This window comes from Eretmochelys imbricata, chromosome 2 (assembly GCF_965152235.1).
Source record: "Eretmochelys imbricata isolate rEreImb1 chromosome 2, rEreImb1.hap1, whole genome shotgun sequence".
NCBI lineage: Eukaryota > Metazoa > Chordata > Testudines > Cheloniidae > Eretmochelys > Eretmochelys imbricata.
Genome location: NC_135573.1, coordinates 175,967,700 through 175,990,602, shown reverse-complemented (window position 1 = coordinate 175,990,602; position 22,903 = coordinate 175,967,700).

The window sequence follows — 22,903 nt, the reverse complement described above, 5'->3', positions numbered from 1 at the left end:
AGGCATTCGCATGGCACGTTTGAAGTCAGCACTGCAAGGTATTTATGTGCCAGATATGCTAAACATTCGTATGCCCCTTCATGCTTCGGCCACCATTCCAGAAAACATGCTTCCACGTTGATGATGCTCATTAAAAAAATAATGCAATAATTACTTAGTGACTGAACTACTTGGGGGGAAATTGGTGGTCTCCTGCTCTCTGTTTTACTCGCATTCTGTCATATATTTCATGTTATAGCAGTCTTGGATGATAACCCAGCACATGTTGTTCATTTTAAGAACACTTTCACTGCAGATTTGACAAAATGCAAAGAAGGTACCAATGTGAGATTTCGAAAGATAGCTACAGCACTTGAACCAAGGTTTAAGAATCTCAAGTACTGTACAAAATCTGAGATGGATGAGATGTGGAGCATGCTTTCAAAAGTCTTAAAAGAGCAACACTCTGATGCAGAAACAACAGCGCCTGAACCAAGAAAAAAGAAAATCAACCTTCTGCTGGTGGCATCTGACTCAGATGATGAAAATGAACATGTGTCAGTCCGCACCGCTTTGGATCGTTATCAAGAAGAACCCGTCATCAGCATGGCTGCATGTCCTCTGGAATGGTGGCTGAAGCATGAAAGGACATATGAATCTTTAGAGCATCTGGCACGTAAATATCTTGCGACGCCAGCTACAACAGTGCCATGTGAATGCCTGTTCTAACTTTCAGATGATGTAAACAGGAAGAGGGCAGCATTATCTCCTGCAAATGCAAACAAACTTGTTTGAGCGATTGGCTGAACAAGAAGTAGGACTGAGTGAACTTGTAGGCTCTGAAGATTTACGTTGTTTTGTTTCTGAATGCAGTTTGTTGGTACATAATTCTATGTTTGTAAGTTCAACTTTCATTATAAAGAGATTGCACAACATTACTATTAATAGGTGAATTGAAAAATACTATTTCTTTTGTTTTTTACAGTCCAAATATTTGTAATCAAAAATATAAAGTGAGCACTGTACACTTTGAATTCTGTGTTGTAATTGAAATCAATATATTTGAAAATGTAGAAAACATCAAATATTTAAATAAATGGTATTCATTATTGTTTAACAGTGTGATTAATCATGCAATTAATCATGATTAATTTTTTAAATTGTTCAACAGCCCTTGACATAAGCTATAAAATTAACATGGCACACATTAAATGGATTAAAAGCTAGCTAACTGAGCAGCGTCAAAATGTAATTGTAAATGGGGAACCATCATCAAGTGAGTGTGTTTCTAGTGGGATCCTGCAGGGATCGGTTCTTGGCCCTACATTATTTAATATTTTTATCAATGACTTTGGAGAAAACACAAAATCATCACTGATAAAGTCTGCAGAGGACACAAAAATTGAAGGAGTGATAAATAATGAAGAAGGCAGGTTACTGATACAGAGCAATCTGGATTTTTTGGTAAGCTGGGTGCAAGCAAACAATATGCATTTTAATATGGCTAAATGTAAATGTATATATCTAGGAACAAAGAATGTCAGCCATATTTACAGGATGGGAAATTCTATCCTGGGAAGCAGTGACACTGAGAAAGATTTGGGGTCATGGTGGATAATCAGCTGAGCACAAGCTCCCAGTGCGATGATGTGGCAAAAAGGGCTAATGCTATCCTGGGATGTATAAACAGGGGAATCTTGAGTGGAAGTAGAGAGGTTATTTTAGCTCTGTATTTGGCACTACTGCAACTTCTGCTGAAATACTGTGTCCACTTCTGGTATCCACAATTCAAAAGGATGCTGGTAAATTGGAGAGGGTTCAGAAAAGAGCCACAAGAATGATTAAAATATTAAAAAACATGCCATATAGCGATAGACTCAAAGAGCTCAATCCAATTTAGCTTAACAAAGAGAAGGTTAAGGGGTAACTTGATCACAGTTTATAAGTACCGACTTGGGGAACAAATATTTAATAATGGTCTCTTCAGTCATGCAGAGAAAGGTAGAACATGATCCAATGGCTGGAGGTTGAAGCTAGACAAATTCATACTAGAAATAAGATGTACATTTTTAACAGTGAGGGTAATTAACTAGTGGAACAACTTATCAAGTGTTGTGATAGATTTTCAATTTTTAAATCAGGATTGGAGGTTTTTCTTAAAGAGATGCTCTAGGAATTATTTTGGGAAAGTTCTAAGGCCTGTGTTATGTAGGAGGACAGACTAGAGCATCACAATGGTTCCTTCTGGCCTTGGAATCTATGAAAGCTGTGTGGAACCTACCTGAAGATACCAAAGCAATTTCTTATTGAGTCAAGCAACTAAACAGGGAAATCACTGTGAGGCTGTCAGAGGCCTTAACATTCAAACGGCTGAATCCTCAGCTAAGCCAAGCTCACACTTGACAGTGTGGGGTGGCATAAAAACATAAGAACGGCCATTTTGGGTCAGACCAAAGGTCCATCTAGCCCAGTATTCTGTCTTCCGACAGTGGCTAATGCCAGGTGCCCCAGAGGGAATGAACAGATGATAGGTAATTATCAAGTGCTCCATTCCTTGTCGCCCATTCCCAGCTTCTAGCACACAGAGGTGAGGGACACCATCCCTGCCCATCCTGGTTAATAGCCATTGATGGACCTATCCTCCATGAAATTATCTAGTTCTTTTTTGAACCCTGTTATAGTCTTGGCCTTCACAACATCCTCTGTCAAGGAGTTCCACAAGTTGACAGTGCGTTGTGTGAAAAAATACTTCCTTTTGTTTGTTTTGTTTTGGCAAAGGTGACTAAGCTACCTTTCAACCTCTACCCATCCATGGGTTGGCTGGCTGCCTCTTGCATAAGATAGAGAAGCCTTTGGCCTGCTATAACTTACACTGGATGGGACAATCCCGTAAGCCACTCCACCAGCTCCAGATCACATTGTTCTTCCCCCTCCTATGTTGACTTATTTTCTTCTCTATATTGGAGCACTTGGCCTACCACACTCCTAAGCCTCACTCCTAAGCCTCCAGCAGCTTTCTTCTATTGTGGATGCTAACAGGTGCGAGGCTGTCAACTCACATTGTCCTTTGTTTCCTAGGTCAGTTTTCTGATGGGCGGGGCAAACTCATTTTTAGTAACAGTGTGTAGTTGTAAAAAGAAAAGGAGTACTTGTGGCACCTTAGAGACTAACCAATTTATTTGAGCATGAGCTTTCGTGAGCTACAGCTCACTTCATCGGATGCATACTGTGGAAATAGTATGCATCCGATGAAGTGAGCTGTAGCTCACGAAGGCTTATGCTCAAATAAATTGGTTAGTCTCTAAGGTGCCACAAGTACCCCTTTTCTTTTTGCGTAGACAGACTAACACGGCTGTTACTCTGAAAGTGTGTAGTTGTGTTGGTACTAATGCTCAGTGCTGGTTTTTTTACTTTATTGGACAGATACTAGTCCCCTGCTAATGTCTCTTTGCACTGCCTGAGTAATCCCAAGGAACCTTAAACCTACCGTAAATGGGCAGCTGAGGAGTCCCCCATTGTAACAGAATCCTCAGCTAGCCCTATGCCACCTGGGAATGCATCTATGATGGGGCGACCTCCAGTGGCTCACTTAGGTCAGCTTTAGAGGCTGCTATGAATTGCCAGAGTGGTGCAAAGCAAACTTAATGAGTGCTAGGATCTGGCTCAGAGAGAACTTCCCTCTCCGCTGTAGGTCAGAGATGAGATGCTGTAAAAGGAACCAAGCCACTGGAAAGATCAAATCAGTGACTGAGAAGTGCAATATGCAAACCCCAAGAACTTTATTCTTGGACATGTGAATATAGATAACGTAGCAAGCAAATAAGCATCCAAGAGAACCCCGGATCCCCTGAAAACAGTAATTCTGCTCCAGCTGCCCTGTCTGAACATCTTACAGTCTGCCCTCATCAAGGTGCCTTTACCATATTTGTTCTGAGAAAACAAACAGTCTCTCTTCGGCATATCCCCATAGGCCTTACTTCTTTAAAGACATAGTATTGCATTCCCAGCCTGAGCCTATGGCTCCTGCATAAACTACAGTGAGAATTCTCTATGTTGGTATCACAGGGCTTTCTCCACGCACCTTATGGAAATGAAATAGAAGAAAGAAACTATGGGCAAGCAACAGAAAAAGAGGCCCTTACCTACAAGGGAATGGCCCAGCACTTGAGAGGGTCAAATTCTCACACTGACAGACCTGTTAACTCCATGGCTTTACCACAGATGGGCTTTTCAGACCCTTCTGGAGTCGACAAGAAGTTGCCAGTTGACTAGCTGTCATTCACCCCTCCCACACCTCCTGGGAAATAATCTCCAGTCAGAGTTCCTGCACCTGCTGAGGGACAGCCAGTGCTGCAGCAAGCATGGGACCGGGTGCTCAGAGTTGGCTGAGGAGCAGCAGCTGTGAAAATCTTCCTCCTCCTTCTCCTATTGCTGCGACTCTTCCTCCATATCCCAAGCTGGGAGTGAGAGAGGGAAGAAGAGGCCCTAGTGCCTTTTCCCCTCCCCACCTTCCTCCAAGGTTAAGAACTGAGAGGAAGAAGAGGCCCAGTGCTGCTGCCCACCCCAGGGATGTGAGGAGGCCCCCACTAGGCTGGGAGCAGGCTGGTGAAGAATTCCTGGCATTGGTCCAAGAGAGAGGAGGATAACCAGCAGCAGAATTGGCCTTTCACAGAGGTATGCTGGGGGCACTAAGAATTCATGTGCTGGAGGGCAGGGGACTATTTTAATTCATATCCTGGGGAGAAAATAGTGGTACTAATTTCTGTGTTGGGGGGTAGTATTTATATGTTAGGGAGCAATGGGCAGCCCCTAATTTATGTGTGCAGGGGATTGTTAAGGGACAGCATTAATTGAGATGCTGGGAGTGATAGATATACCTGGCATCTGTAATTTTTGGGACCTCCACTCATCCCATAGGAGGGGGGCTAGAAACCCTTACACAATCAGGCAGCACTTTAGGCAAAGTAAGTAAATATACGTACATTTAAATTCAATTTGTTGCTGCAAGATGTTGGCAGGTCTGCATGCAATATTGCCTTATTCTGACAGGAGTCCCATGTCTACTAACGGATCAGGATGCTTTTCAGCATGAGGAAGGAGAACCAACCTAGAATGACTTCCACACCTGCCAGGAGTGTGTTGGTGCTCAAACCACACGTTAATGTCTCATCCCTGAAAGTTACACTTTTCCCTACCTAACTAACTAGAAAAGGAGAACATAGCCCCTTCACAGGCTCATTGATATCCTGTGCGTCTCTGTTCTGCTGCTGTCACTATTATGGTGGGCATTTTTCACAAATATTCACTGCAAATTAAAAAAAACAACTTTATCTTCCATAATGAAACTGGCCAAAACAAACAAGCTTGGGGTGGCCAAAACTGTAGAGCCAGCCCTGGTTTTACCAGCCAGTTCTAGTTCGCCTGTAAACAGCATCAATGCAGCCTCTTTTCAAAACCATTTTTGAAAAGTGAGTGTTAACTAATTTGGGGGCCGGGATGTGAAACATGATTAAACTAGAACAGTGAGAAATTTCATAACAAAATCCCAAACCAGACAAAACTTGCTTGGTTTCAGGTTGTGTCACAGATTTATTGAAAGCTTCACTAAGCTTTGAGACAACTCATGCTGATAACCCAGGCCTCAACTCTGCACCACTTATTTGTCAGAAGCAATATTTACTCCCACAAGTACAGTTGTACCCATTAAAATCCAGTGGGACAACATGAGTTTGGGCTGCAGAACCCCCTGAAAATTAAACCCACCAAATTTCACATCTATAGTTTAAGATTTTTTAAAAATATTTATTTAAATAAATAGAAAGCTAGCCCAAGACTTTTGAGTCTGCACAGACCCCTGAACATTACAGAAGTTCAAATCTCTATTTTTTCCTGCACAAAATCCTTAATTTATAATTCACTTGTTCAATGTAGCTTAATGTTTTGGTAGTGAGATCCATAAACAAAACAGAAGGAGACAGTGTCCCAGAAAGGAAGTTACAATAATGCAATGGCTTCATGCCAAAGCTTTAAGGCATCTTTAAGTAGAGTCAGCGTATGGAATAGTGGGATAACAGGTATTGACAACTAAGAGCTCAATCCTGCAAGACACCAAGTACCTTTTGAGAGGTGCTGAGTGCCCTCCTCTCCTATTAAAAGTCAATGGGATTTGAGGACAGTTGTCCACTCAGAGGTTCAGGCTCTGAGCCAGAGTAGTCCTTCAGCATACTACATGCATTGAAATGTGTTGCCATCTTTCTGCTCCATTACTCCATAAAGTTAATCTAGTTAGTTTTTTGTAAAGCACATAAGATCGGTCTCTCTCTGATTCACAGTTCAGGGATGAGGCAGAGAAAGATAGTGATTTGACCACCTTTCTGGCTTCTTCACCCCAAAGTAAGAAGCATTGAATGACTGTTCTGCTGGCTCACCAGCTCAATACTTAGCTCTTAAACAGTATTTTTTAATCAGATCTCAAAGCGCTTTACAAATGGGAGCCAATATCATTGTCCCAATTTTGCAGGTGGGGAAATTGAGGCACAGAGCAGTGACATGACTTGCCCATAGTCACCTACCAGGTCAGTGGTGGACCCAAAAAATTGATCAAGACACCCAAATTTTTTGTTCTTCCTTTTTGACTTGACATTGTAAGAATTAAGTTACACAACATGTTATAAAGACAAGTCTAATCAAGAAAAACTCAAACCTAACTACATGAAACTTAAAAAAAAAAAAAAAGAGAAACCGGCTACTTTGTTTGGCAGCTGAGTTGAAGTGAATTAATAGTCTGTCCTGCTCCCAGCAGACAAATGCTTACATCACAAGACTACTACAATTGACACTGCTGTTGGCATGTTCATCAGAAGGTATGTCTGCACTGCAATTACACACCTGTGGCTGGCCAGTATCAGCTGACTCGGGCTTGCAGGGCTCAGGGTAAGGAGCTGCCACCGCGGCCAGCAAAGGGGAGAAGCTGCTGCCGAATTGCTGCCCCTTTCGAACTGCACCTGCTTGGAATGCTGGTGCCTGGAGCCAGCCCTGGGTAAAACATTTTATAATTGCGTGATGCCATTCATCTGACTAAAAGCAGGTTGAACCATGGAAAATTTGAGGTAAAAAAGTATTGGGTGTTACGCATGTAAAGGGGTGTTACACAATCACAGGGTGGTAATTTCAGTTCTCACAAAATGGTGTGAGTTCTTGTAATATCTGCACACATGGTTGATAGATTTTTTGCAGGATAGTCCTTATTTTGGCTCCACTCTTGCCCTGAGCTCTGTGTGGGCAAACTCCTGCACTTGGTCAGAGACCCAGTAAAGTCAACAAGGCGCTGTGTGCTCACAGCGGTAGTCTTGCACTGGATCAGGGCCTTTGTGGGGACTGTTCCCTACCCTGTGCACTCAAGGCCGTATCATGTGAAGTGAGTGAACAGCAATGTATTTAAAAAATACCAGTGTCAAGTTAGATTTTGAGGCCCTTTTCTCAGGTCTGTGAAGCTTGCTTTGCACTGGTGCAAAGGAGATTTAAATTGTAGTGATTTCTCCCCTGCACCACCCCGCCTCCTCCACTCCTGGCTGCTGGCAACATGGAAACCATATGGTCTAAACAGACTGGAGAATTTGCAGTCTGACTTGATTTAAAACCAACCTCACATTTCCAACTGAGTTGGAGGGAAGACACAAAATAGAAATCTCTACTATTTAGAAAATTGTCCAGCAGAAAACAGTTTACACCAGTCATTCTTAACATCCCAATCTCAGAACCAAATCTTTGCTGGAATGAAAAAAACATAATTTGTTAAATTATGAACAGCTTGATTCAATATTCAGATACTTCATAGCGCTTGGCAAAGCCACTGCTCATGAAGATATCCTTAGTGCATTTGCTACTGAATAAGTAATAGATTTTTGTAACACAAATGCACCCTGTGCTCAAGTAATTTTTTTTGAAGATTCAGACATTTCTTTTCAAATAGCAGGTTTAGTTTGTTGAAATGATTGAACTTGTATCAGATCTTTGTATTTCAGATTAATCAATATTGTGTTATCTGTTTGATGGACAGAAGATAGGCCCTGATCCAGCAAAGCATTTAAGCATGTGCTTAAAGTTAAGCATGTCTATCTCATTGAAATCAGTGTGACTGCTCTTATACTTAAAGATAAGCACATGTGTAAGTGCTTTGCTGGATCTGGACCATGCATCTTTTATGATGGAGGGTATTGGTAGCTGCCACCAAGGGTATCTTTCATCTGTGGGGATTCACAGGCCTCACTGAAGCTGATGGGCATATTAGTCACTTTTCATTCAGCATAAATGAGAGAGCAATTAAATGCCACTTTGTTTTTTTTGATCGCTGAAACAATAGAAGCCATGGCCAAAATCATGGACAAGAATGCAACTCTGTAGTAGACGCTAAGCCCTGTGAGCCAAGGGGTTTCCCTGGGAACTGACTGCAAATTCAGGGGTTTGGAATTCACTGGATTGAAGCTGCTTGTGTGTGCAGAAAGAGAGCAAAAAGCAGCCAGGAGACAGCCGGAGAAGCACTAGTAGTGCGCCTTGAGAGGAAGTAAAGAGAGAGCCTAAGGTCCCAAATATTGGCTAAACTGGCTGCTCAGGCCAGAAGGGTGGCACAGCCGTTAAAAAATCCAAGGTCTTATTCTCACCTCAGTTACACTTGTGGAAATCAGAAATAATGCCATTGAAGTCAATGCTGTTACATCAGGGTAAAACTGGTGTTAGTGAGATCAAAATTAGGGCCCCCGTGTTCTAAAATAGCCAGCGCAGCCATCAGGGTGCCAATATGTTAATCTAGGACTGGTCTATCACGGTGGTTTTCTGAGCCAAGATGGTGCCAGCCATTTATAAATAAAGCCTGTCGGTGCAATCACCTGTGCTCTTCCCTATCATCTCACCCCAACCCCTAGTCAGCCTATCTTTAATGCATGGAAAAGACATCACTCTCACAGCCAGTTACTAATGGTGTCTCTTTCCAGTCTCTGCTCTGGCAGCCTATTCTTAGATTTAAAAACCTATGCTTAAAGACACTTACTGTAAAAATAATATAAAAGGGAGTATATACACAAAGTAGTGCTCTCTAGGGATGAGACAAAGAAGCAGGACACAGGACTTCTCCGCTTCTTTCCTAACTCTGCCACTGGCTCTCTAGGTGGCCTTTAGAAAATCACTTAGGCCAAAATTTCCAAACTTGGATGCCTGAAGTTAGGTACATATGGGCCTGATCCAATGTCCATTGAGGTCAATGGAAAGATGTCCATTTCCTTCAGTGGGTGTTGGATCAACCTCTAAATAAATGTATAAATGAGAATCAAAGCCACAATTTTTGTAAAACACTTTGAGATTCTCAAAGCTGCTATAGAAATACCATGGGTTATTTTATAATATGAGGTAACTATCTGCTAGCCAGGGTGCATTAAATTTTTTTTTAAAAAATGGATATTTAAATACAGGTTTAATTTTTTAAAATTTAAACCTATTTAAAATTAAATTTTGAAATTGACATCCTGTTAAGGCCTACACTTATAAGCAATTAAAACCATTTAAATTAAATATGAAAATGAGTACATGCTTGCAAGTTTTTAAAGAAAATCAAACCACTGAACTGTTGATGTCATTGGCTGAGCATCTGGAACTAGAGTTTGTTGAAGTGCTAAACCAGCTTTTGACAGCAATAGCCTCTTCTGCAAATACATGGAGAATATTTTCTTCATTTTAGCTTATTCAACCTGCCAGTTCAATGACTAGTTTATTCAAAGATAAGAAACTGATTGGGAGTTGAAAAAGCAGGAAAGCCTGTATTCTTCTTCCAATCTATGAATAAAATGAGGTATGAGAGGATGATCTACTAGTTCTAAAATCTTGAATGACATGGTGACCAGCAACAATCAGTTCAATTCACTAATTAAATACTTCCTTTGTCTAATCAGTTCATTTTAAATGCAAACCAAAGCTTCCTGCTGATTTTAAACTGGAATTAAAATCGGTGATTTAAATTAGTCCACCTGCTGCTAGCACCACACTGCTGTCCCTGAATGAAAGAACAGGATTCTTAAAGTGCTGTGGTATTAGTTGGGTTCACTGCACTTCCCATGTTGTGAACTTGGGTCCACCTGGGCCAAATTTGTGGGCAAGGCCAATTTCTAATTCAGGATAAGGACCAAGGCAGGAGAGAAGGGTCCATCCCTTGATGCTGTCCCAGAATGAGAAATCAAGCAGAAAAAAGTAACACCTCCTCAATACAATAATCAAATCCCCAGTTCAGTGACAGAGCTGAAAAAATATAGCAACACATCTGAAACAAGATGGATCTACACAGCCATAAACTGGTGTGTTCCATCCAGTTTATTGAAGAGAAAAATAAAACCTGCCTTCTGACCAGACAAAACCATATCCAAATGGTGGTTCCTCCTCCTCCTAACCCAATATCCATGAATATGGAAAGGGAAAAATAAAGCTTTCCAGCCTTGTCCACACATGGGGTCCATTTTCAGTGCAGTGTGTGCGATAATAGATGTTGAAGAGACTGTTAATAATAGTTGTGCACCTAATTACCTCAGCACAGCACTAAATGTTTACCCACATTGTCAGTGCATCTGTGTTCTGGTTTCTAATTAGAACTTGCTGTGTGTCTCTTCCTGCTCCCATCCCAAATTCTTTCATTTATCTAAAATAGGAGCTCAGGAAGTGAAATGACAGCAAGCACATTAAGTACTGACATGTCATGGCTCTCCAGGGAACACAGATGGGGGCTTCAGCTGCAGCAGGTGCTGTGATGATAGATCGCAGCTCAAGCACAGAATTATTGTGAATCGTCTGTATGGGCCTATTGTCTAGATGCCTCTAACTTGGTCACATGTTACACAGGGTAGTGGTGGTGCTGATGGGGGAATAATTCAGTTGATGCTTTTGTTCTGGGAAATGAAAAGGATGTTCTCCCATCACCTTTCTTCCATAATGCAACATTCACTTATAGCTTTCACCACCACCTCCACAGTCAGACTGTGTTTGTGTAAGTGGGGTGGGAGATGGGTAGAGGAAATAGCCTGATTATTCTTCTCTCAAATATATTTTCTAACGTTCCAAGGGAACACTGTTCGTTTAATTGAATATAAAATAAATGAGCCAGGTTAAGGTTAATAGCTATTATTGTACATGCTATAATCTAAACAATATTTTTGGCTGTGTTAATTAAAACTAGACTGGACAAAGCATTAGGTAATAATCCTGCCCCGGTAGGGGGATGGGTAAAATAGGCCACTTGATGTTTTCCATCTATAACTTCCATGAATTAATTGTTGAAATATTTCACAGCTCACATCCCCCAGAGTCCTTGGAGGAACACTGGTGGCCAGTGACATTAAAAACCCACAATCTGGGCCTAAATTAATAGGCATGGTTTAAACCCTTCCCCCTGCCCCTTTAAATAAATCTTTAGATTTGTCAGTTAATTGGTTGGAAAGAATTCTTTAAAACAATGGATTTGGAGTGAGAAACATCTTGGGTCATTAATTTTTTTTGTTGAAGACACTTTAAAGTAGCAGCATTTTAGACCAGCTTATGCTTAGTGGATGTACGAGATATGGGTTCGTCGGCTCACTGAATTTTTAGTATTATAAATATGAGAAGAAAGATGAATGGATCATGTTATTCAATCGTGACCCAATCTGGACATGTGGTGGGCAAAAAGAGGGGTAAATAATTATTGAGGAGGGTAGGAAGAGAGGGAGGGATGGTGTTTGCAAGGATGGAGAAGGGAAGTTTTAGGAGGGAAGATAAGTAACTATTTTTGCCATGTTAAATTTGCATTGATGGCAGGGCATCTAGGAATTAAACAGCAGAAGATAAAAGGTCTGGTGCAGAGGTAGATTTGGGAGTCATCAACACAGATTCTATTTCAGAAGATGCAGTAATGACAATTTAATATTTCCCCTAAAGAAACATTTAACATTACAGGAGAAAATAGACTTTACCAATATTCTTGTAGCTTGTCTTTTTTTAAAATTCTATTACTGTACATCCTTTTTCCTGTGTGATCTTAAAGATTTGTGAACAAAAAGGGGAGGGAAGATAAAGTAGCCATTAAAAATAGTTACTTCAAATTTCAGTCAGCTGTGTAGTCCTGGCTCATTGAGAAATGAATGTTGGGGTGGAAGTCAATCCTTGGAGGGACAAGCATGTAGCAAAGTAATCCTCTAGAAGAGCATCTTTAATCCATCTGGCCTATACCCTAATCTGGTTTACCCTATAGTTAGTTTGTAGGACTCATTTAAAAAACTTCATGAACAGCTGTTTAATTCTACACAATTTCAGAATCATTCTTTAGGGCACTAGCAGTATTCCTAGATAATCCTTTGTAATTCTGCACTGCTGTTCTTCTATTGCAAGCTATTGGCATTAAACCAGTAGACTTTGCACAGTATGTGAAGATGGGACAAAGTCTCTTGCTTTGCTCTTCCACTGCCAGAATTATGTTTTTGAAGCTGTTTTGTTGGAGAGGGGGAAATGGTCAACCTGTAAAAAAAAACAGAAAGAAAGCCCCACCTGTTACAAACATCAAATTTTATCTATAGCACTAGAGTGTCTCTTATAAATAAGTCTTACACTAAAGATAACTTAGAAATGCTGATCTTTTTCTTTCCCCAGGTTCAGAGTTCCACCTTGACTTGAACATCCCAAGGACTGGATATTTATCTCAATTGTCCAAACATCAGGAGGTTCCTCATGGCCCTGCTTCCCCCACTCTCAATGGGTCCCAGTATCCCCTACCTAATATCTTCCTGGGAGGAAGTTGAAGTTAGCTAGCCCCAGCCAGCCTCTTCAGGTGCCAATAGGATTAACTTCCTTTCTCCACAGTGTAATCTCGGAGTAGTGTTGCACACGTCTTCCCGCTCTCCCAGTAAAACAGTCATTCTTGTATTTCAGAACATCCATTTCAAGGCCTTGCTGAGTATCTGAGGTGAAAATATCTTAATATTTCAGCCCCTCAAAGGTTCAGTTTTAAATTTGGTTCTAAAATTGAGCAAAATCCACAAGGAGGTGGGTTTGGGAAAGAGGGGCTTCTTAATGCAGTCAAACCGGTTTGACCATCTCTGCTTAGCCTCTACTTATGGTAGAGAATAATCAGTTTTCCCTTCCCATGCCTCAGCACTCTAAGGTTACAGTAACATTGCTGAATTCACTCATTTATCCTCTTACTGATAAAGAGAATGATACCCTCCCCACTGCCCTCTTTGGAGTGGAGCCTGGATTTTGAAGATTACTTGGATGCCAGCCAAAGGGCATCTGTACAGGATAACAAGAGTCCTGTTAGCTGTAGTTTTGTACATGTAATTACATTTATGCTAGTATTTTATGCATTTCTCAGTAAATGTAGGGAATGCCGCCATTAATGTTGCTGCAGAGGAGCAGTAAATGTCTGAGAGAAACCCACACAGTGTGTTCAATTGTGACCTTCTTCTGAAGGATTCCCATGACATGTATAGAATTTGTGGGTTCTATATATAGTCTTGCAAAAGGTACCTCTACTTCCTCTGAGCTTAGAATGCAGTCCAGCTGGACTGATGCAACTGTTTTACAGGATTGCCTTCTGTATTGCTCATGTTAATTGATCATGGCACTACAATTATCTTTTAATCACTGACTCAGGCTAGCATTTTTTGTTCCTGTGAAATGGACTGGTTCAATTATTCCTAATTCAGACACATTCCCTTAAGTAATCAAGTTGTGCATGATTCCAGATCTTAAACTAATCCAGAACTCTGCTTATCATTGCTGTGTCTAGATTAGGCTTTTTCTAAAAATCTCCCACTATTGCTATTGCAACAGTAGAGTGCCACTGATTCTGGCATAGACTCCCTGAAACAGATTTTACCATTGTTACCTACTCCCTCTCACACTAGGTCAAGATGTGTGGTATACACACTGGTGACCAGTCTACAGTGTTCTCAGACTTGCTAACACTGAGCTGAACTGGTTCTGGAGTGATGGTAGGAGATTTTTCAGAAAAAGTTCCTTGTAGACAAGGCCTCCTAGAGGAGATTCTCAGGCACTGAAATCTCACTTGGTTCCTTTATCTAAGTAGCATGATTCACTAATTATGACTGGAGAGAAAGCAAATTATTCTGTGAAATTCTGCAGGAACTGGATGGTTATTGGCAAAGGGCATCTTCCACTTCTAAATCACTGGTTTGACTGTCCCACAATGGTAGCAACCAAATTTGTGCAGTAGCCTTTGTGAAAGTCAAGGTCAGTGAAAACTAAAAAAACCCCAAACTTTATTTAAAAGTGGAAGAGCTAGCTGCAATTTAAGGAAATTGGTTGACTAACTTACTGAACTAGTGCCAATTATTTTGGAAAGTCATGGAGATTTGGGGAGCTACCAGAAGATTAGGGAAAAGAAAACACTATTGCTTTTCAATAAAGGAAAGAAAAGTGATTCTGGTAATTATCTCAAACTTCTATACCTTCTATATGTAGTGGAACAAATATTTGGGGGTGGAGGGTGGAAGAGAATTCAACATTTAGAATGAACAAAATGGTTTTATAAAGAAGAAATCTTGCCAGATGAATGTACTTGTATTATGATTTTTAAAATAAGTGGACTTTGCTTTTAGTAAAGCATTTAGTACTGAGTCTCTTGAAATGTTGCTTAAAATTTCCTTGGATAGGAACACTTAAGTGGCATGAAAACAAAATGAAAGGCTGTAAACAGAATAATGAAATGGGAAAATAACTGGGGGGAAGGTGTCTAGTGGGATACGTCTCCTCTTTTAAAAGGTCCACTGAACCTCACACTTTTTAGACAGACATACAGGGGACTCAAACTGGGTTTTAGGGTAGCAGAGATTATTTCCCTACTAAAACAAAGTTGTGCCAAGTTATTGTAGCAGGGTGCAAAGTCAGCTTTCCAGATTTGGTGGTTCTAATATTCAAAACGGTCATTTGGATCAACTCTTACATGTCTGAATACAACCTGTAACAATTTAAGTCACTATGAAATATCTGCAGAGAAGTACATATTTCATAGAGGGAGAAAACACATGGTGATGTGAATCATGGGATTTTAGTTAGATGGCACTAACGCTTACAAATGTGTTGCATGCTATTAGTGACTTGGTACAATTAGTTAAATTTCTGGAATAAACTTAAATTGTATAGGATGCTGTTTGTTCTTCCCTAATTAGCAATTTGATGATTATCTGTCTTGTTGCAGAAGTGATCTAAGCCCTGGTCTACATTGGTGGGGGGGTCTAATCTAAGTTAAGCAACTTCAGCTACGTGAATAATGTAGCTGAAGTTGACATACTTAGATCAACTTACCATGGTGTCTTCACCACGGTAAGTCAACTGCTGTCGCTCCCCAGTTGATGCTGCTTGCGCCTCTCGTGGCGCTAGAGTAAAGGAGTCAACAGAGCGCTCGGGGATTGATGTATCATGTCTAGACTAGATTCAATAAATCTATTTCCCCGCTGGATTGATCACTGCCCACCAATCCGGGAGGTAGTGAAGACATACCCTTAGACCTAAAGATCATGGTCACATTTGATTCTGATTTTTCTTTTTGTGCACTAACATGCTGAATCAGCCCTTCTTTGAATTGACTTCACCCCCAACCCCATTTTGAGATCAGTCAGATAATCCACTATTATCCCTTAAACAGCCTGTCTAGTAGGGAAGGAAACCAGCAACTGTATTAAAGGTTTCAAAAGACAAGACTTCATAAACAGTACACCAGGATAATCTTAGTCAATGACTCTAGCCATGTGTAGTATTTCCCCTCAGGACTAGAAGTTTTGGTCATGGACAGCCTCAGGAGGATTTGAAAGGATTGCATGTTATGTCAGATTAGTTTGTGTTCCTTATGAAGGATTTGATTGAACTACTGATTCTTTTAATGCAATGTTGCTAACAAATCTCAATGTACAGGTGTTTGCTTTTTATTCCACTTATGCCAATCAAATTAAAAGGATTCAGAGCAGAGAGATTTCTAACTTACTCTGCCACTGGTATATCACTCACGTATGTAACATGCTTTTCTAGGGACATCCCACTGAGACCAATTATACTATTCCTTGCTCAAGATGAGAGCTGTTTACTTTGATTGTCTTATTGAAAAAGATGTACCAGGTAACATGCTGCCATCTAATACCATCAGATGTCTTGCAGGATATCTGCATTAAAGTTGGTGCAGTTCTCAGCAACACTAAATTTGACTTTTGGTTACTGTACAGGTCTAAGTGGAAGAGCCAGTTGCAAATGTATATCAGTCTTTCCAGTGACTTTACACTGATCGGAAATTTTCCTAATAAGTTGATTAAGGTTTACCATGATTCAGTTTTCTGTACAAACAGGCCTTATTAGTGCAAAGGCTACTTATTGGTTACATCCAAAATATAAATAAAAGTGTATATACATTCTTATATTCTGTATCCTAGCAACACTAGGGTTGTAAATATTTTGGCCAATGTGTATAACAGGATCGGGGGTGGGAGACACCTTACCAACAGAGTGTGACTCTAGAGTAGTAAAAAAATATGGCAAAGAATTCTAAAACCCTTGTCTTTTTATACACTGCAACAAAGAATGTCATAACAGTGGTATTTCAAGTTTCACACAAAAAATCCTGCTTTCTCATGCTTTTAAATTACATGCTTTGGGCCTATCACTTCTGCTAAAATTAAAAGCTCAATTTTTAAAATCATAATACACTCAAGTCCAGTGCAGGCTTATACTCCTACACCAGTGCAAAATTGGTGAGTGATATCAGATTCAGGCCCAATTAGATTATGAACAAAGCATAGGCCAGTACTAAATAGGATGTTAGAAGGCAGGATACTCTTGTATGGTCCAAGAGAACCAATCTGATCACACTATTTAAGATTAGCAGCTTTTGTAATTCGTTTTGATATTTAACTCTGGAATTTGTTTGGCTAAAATTTGCCCTTCCATGGGTGCAGACTAGAAGGCCCTAAATCAGGGATCTCAAAGTCCCGGCCCCTCAGGCCATCTGCGGCCTAAGAACCTCCTCACTGTCACCTGCGGAGGAGAGATGCATGCAGACACACTACCGGCAATGTCTGTTGCAGCCACCCGCCCCCTCCCCACTCCGCAGCTCCCATTGGCTGGGGGAGAGGGGCAGAGATACCATCACCAGGTAGAGTCAGCCATGGAGGCAGTGTCACTTTTTCCCCCCCACAATGAATATAAGCCAGTCAAAATTACTTAACACAAGTATCTGATGCACACCTTGTTGCAATCCTGAAGGTTTCAACTGCTCAGTCACTGAGGCCAATCATCAACAAACTGACAGAACTGAAGCACTGGCAGGTGTCTGGCAAACACTAAAAACTCTCTGGCAGGCAAAGAATTGTATTAAGTTGTATGACAGTTTTTATTTAAGAAATTCAAAATAAAAAATACAATATAAATATTTTCTCTTCTGAACACCATCTTTAGTGACATTATTGGTCTTCTGTGCAATTACAGCTCATTCCTAGTAAAAATACTGGTTTTGTTTTTTTTAAGGTCCTGGTAACACAGCACAGACTCACCACTGTTGCGCCTCTTGCTGCTTGCTCTGGGAAGTAGCTCCTTTCTAGCCATGGAGCGCCCTCTGCCGGTGGTGTCCTGCCTATTGCCTGCTCTGCTCTCTGGGACCCACACTGCCCCCTGGCTTGCAGAGTCCTCTTTTGGACACAGCCCTCCGGCTGTGCCCTACTCGGTTCTCTCCCCTTCCAGGGGGGGTGTCAGCAGTCCTCAGTCTGCACCTGCCCTTGTGGCCAACTGCAGCCCCAAAGTCTAGCCCCTTGCCTCAGGGCAAGCCACACTTTGTATCAGGCTATGCTCCTCCATGGCCAGGTGCAGTGTAAAGGTGGGGGGGGACCTAGGCCCACCCACTACTCTGGGTCCCAGCCCACAGATTCTCTGGTGGCAGCCATGTCCTGCCCGCCTCCTCTCCCCTCTACTGCTCACACTCCCTAGGCCACTTTCCTTTGGCCCTTGCACCTTCTCAGCTCTTTCTTTCAGGGGCCTCAGCCTCGCAGGTATCAGGCTGGAACTTTCCCTCTGCTCCCCTGAGTCTGCCCAGTGCTGCTCTAGCTAAGGTGCTATCCCTGGGAGCCAGTCTTCCTCCCTTGCTTGTCAGGGACAGAATCCTGTCTCCTCTGCTTTGCAGCCTTTATATAGGGTCCAGCCTGACCCTGATTGGCTGCCTTTCTGCTCTTCTCTATTTGGGTGGGTTCTGCGCAGCCACTCCAAGGGCTGCTATTAACCCTTTGTCTGCCAAAGTGGGGCAACTGCCCCACCACAGCCCTGTATCTCTGTAGATGGGGATCAGTCTCTTGCCATTAAAGACAGTCCCAAAAAGCTAAGGATACAATCTGGCTATATTCTTCCTCTTTCCATAAATATTAGCTACCATTTTTGTGGTGGTGGTGGTTTTTTTAAAAAGCTGTTACCTCCTTAAGCAGTTGTATCCACTGATTGTTTTCTGATGTATTGTGATGAACCACACCCTGTCTTAAAATAATAAATGCTCTAAAGTGGATGAAAGGTAGCAGGAAGGTCATGTTATTTAAAGTAGTTAAAAGAAAGCACAGAATAGTAACTCAAATGGTGTGAACAGAGTTTTTTCTGAGGTAAACAACCTATGAATTAAGGGTTTTCAAGGCTTCTAATGTAATGACACTGTGACCAGCGCTCGAAGATTTTTTTTTCTCCCCTAACAAAATCCCTGCTACAAAATCAAAACCCTAATCTACAATGGAGGTTGCAAAACAATATGAAGGTTATAATACAAAGTGGACCCCCTGAAACAAGAAAGCATTCACAAATAGCACATTACCATTATGGTCCCATGGATGTGCTCTCCCAAACAATTCCTGAGATAGGAGCCTTAAAGTTCCTATTATTATCTGTTTCCTACTGAGTCACATTTTTGTCTAAATGAAATGGGGCATTATATTAGCTGAGAGTGTGTCCTTTAAACTGATTTAGATAAACCAGTGCAAAATCCCTGTGTGGACACTCAAATCAATTTAAACCTTGGTTTAACTCCATTGGTTTTGAATCCAAATTTTGGTGCAACTGTGTGTGTGTAAACATGGTTTCAGTTTTCAACCCTCATGTTATTCTTCCTACCTCTTTGCCTTCTGTCTGATAAGGCTCCACCTTCGCGAGCCAGGAAAAATCTAACCTTACGTTTTGTTGTGACTGGCTTGATCAGCAGCTCTTGTTTGCTCGGAATGGCTAACTGTGTCATGGCCTGTGTGATGTACCATTGTGGTCTTCCAATAATGAAGCTGTTAACATCAGAAACACAGACTGCATTTTCTGCTCTCAAGAAAAAACAAAATTGTATTTTAACAACAAAACCTAAGAGCTATCACCTAAAGCTGGCACACTTTCCCCTCAAGGACATTTGATACCATTTGAGAAACTTTCAAGCAAGGGATTTTCCCTTTTCAAATACTTTGAAAAGCCGAGGCCCTATTCAATGCCTTTTAAAGTCAATGAGAGACTTTCCATTGATTTCAATGTGTGTTGAATCTGCCCCCTAAAGAGAGGGAGTTTGAAATAAAGATTTACTTGGTTTTTTTTTAATGTCAAATGCTTTCACCGAACCCCCCCAGTCTCTCCTTTACTTTTTGTCTGTTTGGTGTACAACCAAGAGAACCAAGTTCCTGGCATCAGAGCCCTAACCCAAATTATTTTTAAAGTTATGACAGCTAGAAAGGTAGAAAATATGGTAACTTAATTATGAGCCTACTGAACCATTGCAATGGATGCTATTTCCTCAACAAAAATGTTGTTTTGCTATGTGAATTAAGAGAGCCAGCAAACGTCTCTTCTCTTTGGAAGAACTTCCTTCTAAGCACCAAAACAGTAACATCTTTGGGGCAGGAGCCATCTTATTGTTCTGTGTTTGTACCGGGCCTAGCACAAAGGGGTTCTGGTCCATGACTTTGGCTCCTAGACACAATTGCAATACTAATAACGATTCAGAAGGAAAAGCTTCTGGTTCAAACTCATGAAATCTTCCACTTTCTATTGATTTAACATTGCTGTTCCCTGTTGCCAGAAATCCTACATCTGAGGACATACCCGCCAGGAAATGTGATTCCAGGAATTGTGTTCAAGGCTTATGAAATGGGAAGACATGTTAATACTAAACTAAAATGAGGCCTATTGTAGTGCAGGCAGAGACCGTCCGTGTTTTCCGACACAGCTTCAGATTCTGTGCATGACTAAACAATATTTTTCTAAAGTTTGACTTGCTTCTTACCCTTTTCAGTAGTTGTTACAATGGGAGTGGGGATAATAATAGTTACTTACATTGTTTAAAAAAAAATGCTTGTGATGTGCTGTAACTAGGTAGGCTGCAGTGGGTCAAGACTACTAAAAATAAAAATAACCTTAATCAGCCCTAATCTTGCAGATGGAAGTGATAGTTTTAATGAACTGAGCCTGTCACTTTGACAAGTCACATTTTGTCAGATTCAAAAGAAAAATGCGTGTAATTTTGCCTTGATGCAACTCATGGAGTCAGCAAAAGTAGAGTGATTATCTTTGACTTTGATTTTGTCCAACAGCAGATTAGGAGTCACAGCATGCTGTGATTGCACATTACAGATACATCAGATTTGTTTTCTTATATCTGCGAAGATGGAATGATTTCGAGGCTCCATTTAGGAAGTGAGCTTTTAAAAAGTATGTTAGAGTGTGAGATGTAGTGACAACGTTATGGGGGGCTGGGGAATGATTTAGTAGCTTCTACAATGTCAGTTAGTTTCTGGAGATTTTTTTTTTTTTTTTTTAAATGAAGCAGAGCTGATATATAGACGCTCTAAGAGGAAATGGTGTAGGCTGCAAATCCAAGAGTGATGCTTAGAAAAGAAAAAATGAGTTATAATGTTTCGACAATATTACTTATGGCTCATCATGGAATTTCAGCAATTTGTTGTGCATTAAACCTTTAGTGTAACAGTTGAGTTTTTGAGTTAACTGGTGTTCTCATGTACTAAAGAAGTGCTGACATGACCTCCTTGACAGAAATAAACAAAAGCCCCGCAAAATAGTATAAGTATGAGTATGAGTCTGCTGTTTATAATGAATGTATATTGTAGTAATACCTAGAGGCACCATTGTACTAGGCCCTCTACACATGACAAAGACAGTCCCTGCCCCTAAGAGTTTACAATCCAAGTATATGACAAAAGATGGATATAACAGGGAGAAGCACAAGGAAACCCTGAGACAATTATGACTAGTATAAAAAGGCCACCAGCTGCTTACTTACAGAACACCTGCATTTTAAGGAGAGACTTGGAGGGTAATGAAGTGATGATGCTCATTTTTACAGGTAGACTCCTCCCAGGCATACTGAGCAATAGAGCAGAAAGTACCAAATTGCTTAGGAAAAATTGACTGAAGGACAATAAAAGCTGGCTTTGCTGGCAGAGCAGAGGTGGGAATGAACAGCTCAATAGTGTATAAGAGCCCTGCTCTGCCTATATCATCTAAATTACATAACTGGTGCAACCCCAATAATTCAGACATCTCAGGGCAAAGTGAAAACCTTTAGATAAGGGCGAGTTTGGCTGACCGGTAGCCTCTGAAGCTCCCTAATAGTGAGGGGAAAAAGATCCTGAAATCAGTTCAGTGGAAACAGGTCAGGCTACTTAAAAGGCCTAAAACTAGGTCCACACTATGGTCCCTATTGGTTATAAAATCTGTTTAGATGAGCCGGTTTTGAAACAGTTAGAAAATGTCCACACCATAGACAGGCCCTTAGAATCCAAAGGGCTTGAAGAAGCCAACTGGTCTTTGATTCTCTCAGGAAGTGGTAATAGTTTCTGGAGGGCTTGCAGATTTGTAGGATTAGGGACCTTTATAAGATTTTTCTTTTGAGGGTTATGCAATCCTGCCCAAGACATTATTGGTAGAAAAGATTATTATAACACTCCTTGGCTGTGTACAGCCTTTAAATTTAATTCTCTTTCTTTTCAATTACTTTGTGTGAATGGATATAAAATCCTAGCAATGTGGGATATGGTGAGATTATCCGAAGTTTAGTTGCCATTGTTCCAGGGCTCTGGAAAAGGGCTTAGGAAACTCTGTTTTCCTATTGTTTTAAATAGTGTCTCATTATAGGAGGGTATGTTGGTACCCCCTATTATTAAGATTGTTTACCACTTCCCATTTATAGGATCTGGTTTTGGTTGCTTATGACTTTGCCAGACTTTAACTGTTTGGACTGAAACATTCTATGCCATGTCTCTGCATCTGCCTGAATTTTTTGGAAACTTTCAGCCAAAATGACTCAGATATTTCCAAGAACCAGAGTAGGAAAAAATATATAGTTTTTCCCATGTTAAAAATTCTGGCAACTTTTTCTTAAAACAGCAATAGTGTCCCCATGCTTTGCAGCACGGGCTTGAAATTTGGCAAGGGTAGGGACATTTGTGTCAGAGATGTGTTTTTGCCATCCCTGTGAAAACTTGCCCAAATTTGGCCATGTTGTAAGCCTTTCAAAAATCTCAATTCCCATATGCTCAGTAGAGATGTCTTTGAGTTCTAGCAGCTAAAATCACTGAAAATTCCATCCTCATTGAGCATGTTTGAGCAGGACCGAAGCAAGGCTGGGTGCAAGGCAGGAGCAACAGGAACAAGGTAACATAGGAGCAGGCACAGTGGTGGGCATGTGCTTTGAGTAGCCAGCAAGCTGCTGCTGCTGCTGGTTTAAGAGCCAGCCCGATGGTCTCTCCAGACACTCAGGTGGCATGGCTAATCAGGCAGACTACTGCAGGCCAGCTGTACTGCTGAGGCTGCCTGGAGACTAGCTCTTGTGCACATCCTGACTCCTGCAGGAGAAGTGGTCAGAAGAACAGGAACAGGGGTAGGGGAGGGAGAC